The sequence below is a fragment of the Belonocnema kinseyi genome, chromosome 9, assembly GCF_010883055.1.
Source record: "Belonocnema kinseyi isolate 2016_QV_RU_SX_M_011 chromosome 9, B_treatae_v1, whole genome shotgun sequence".
NCBI classification, from domain to species: Eukaryota; Metazoa; Arthropoda; class Insecta; order Hymenoptera; family Cynipidae; genus Belonocnema; species Belonocnema kinseyi.
The window spans coordinates 133,265,403-133,267,293 of NC_046665.1; positions in this window are offsets into that span (position 1 = coordinate 133,265,403).

The window sequence follows — 1,891 nt, forward strand, 5'->3', positions numbered from 1 at the left end:
TTTTTCAAGCCTTCCGCAAACAATAGTTTATCTGGTGCAATCCTCATCTATCGAAATTACGATTCTCCTTCAAACTCAATTCAAGTATGACTTATAAGAAATTAAATTTAAAAAAAAGTTCCACATTGATTCGAATGTTTTTAAATTTGAGAACCAGAAAACACATTAAATGTGACCGAAAATTTGTAGGATAAAATAAACTCCTTTTTTGATATATGATAAAATAATTAATTAATTGATTGAAAAAGAAAATTTTTTATTTAAATAAAAGTAGCTTCACTAATAGTTTAAAACTTGGCTTGCAGTAGATTGTTAAAATTCGTTGTTAAGTTTAAAATAAGCAATTTTCTCTAAACTATTTTAAATTAAACACCCCATCTTCTTCAAATTTTAAAGACCTAGCAATGCCCACTGAAATATTTTCAAGCATTTTTCAACCAGTTTACATCATTTTCGTTTCTATAAATCATTCTTTCCTTACTTCTATATATTGAAAGATATTTTTTCAAGTTGAAATCATTAATAAGTTTGCTAAACGACTTGTCTGAATTAGATTTAAATTTTATCTCTGTCGGACTGCTAGAATTACGGATTTTATTCGGATCCTATTGATTTTTTCGCACATATTCCTGACGTCAATGGATTAAACTAGGCAGCCATTTAGAAAAATAAAAGAAAAAATGACGGTTCGATTCTGGAATTCGGACAAATTTTGAGGAATTCGAATGATATTCCCTGTACATTGCCCGTCCTGCTTTCCACAAGTTTCCCAGGACAATCTTCACTTAATCTTCTCAGTGTTGCCTCGTAATTTTACGAAAAGAATTTCATGACGACACAATAAACATTTAAACATTAACCTGCTTTTTTTTGTAGAGATGAGTTCACAATTTGAGTGTTTACCGAATGGAGAGCCTATTCCTGGTGTTTCCCGCGGTAAATCTTCTTGCTCTTCAGAAAGACATCTTTCTCTTGTCAAATCTCTTTCTCCTGTCAGACCACTTTCTCCCGCAAGACCTTCTTTTCCGGCCAAGGTTCTTCCTGCCAAGCGTTCTCTTCATTGCGAAGACGAAAATCCTCGTAACAGGTCCAGGCCTTTTCGTATGAGGGACACATTTCCTCATGTCCGGTTTATTGTTCCACCTACCATGATTGATTATTATCTCGGGCAGCAATATGAACTTGAACCACTTGAATGGATTCAGATTGCTTCCTGTAGGAATCCGCGCCGGATATTCCGACTGCAAAAATACACTTTTCCTACGAATAAAGAAATTCGCTTACTTGTCGCATCAAAATCCTATTGGCGGATGCCGACTCAAGAACAAATTGTATTGTCAACAGATGATGGTGACGTCTATGCATTAATGGAGACGAGTAATGTTCTGGCTGGAATATATTCATCTATTTGGCCTAAGACTGGTTATTCACGAGCTAAAATAAACATGGTGACAGGCAGGATTACCCAATTGACGAAAATTGAAATAGTAGAAATTCCAATAGGCCGCCATACTAAAATTGCAATGAATTACAAAGTACAACGTGTAGAACCGAATTCTATACACCATTAATTTAATTTTAAAAATCTTCCTTCTGCGTGAACACATTGTCATAGCGTGCGGCTCGCTTCGCCCGCAAGTTTGAGCGCGTCAATGGTGCCCGGCTGCTGTTTCTTGCGTTTCGCGTTCGATTATGTATTTATCTTGCGCTTCGCGCTCGTTTAAGTATTTACTTCACGCTACGCGCTTGCTCTTTATATTTTTGCCACATTTTTGCAAAGAACATTCAAAACTAAAGCTCAAAGCATTGACAACTGTCATTTGGTGATTGCAAATTCTCTTTTGCTAAAGCTCTTTTGACTTTAGCGAACACATTCTCATCACGTATCTCG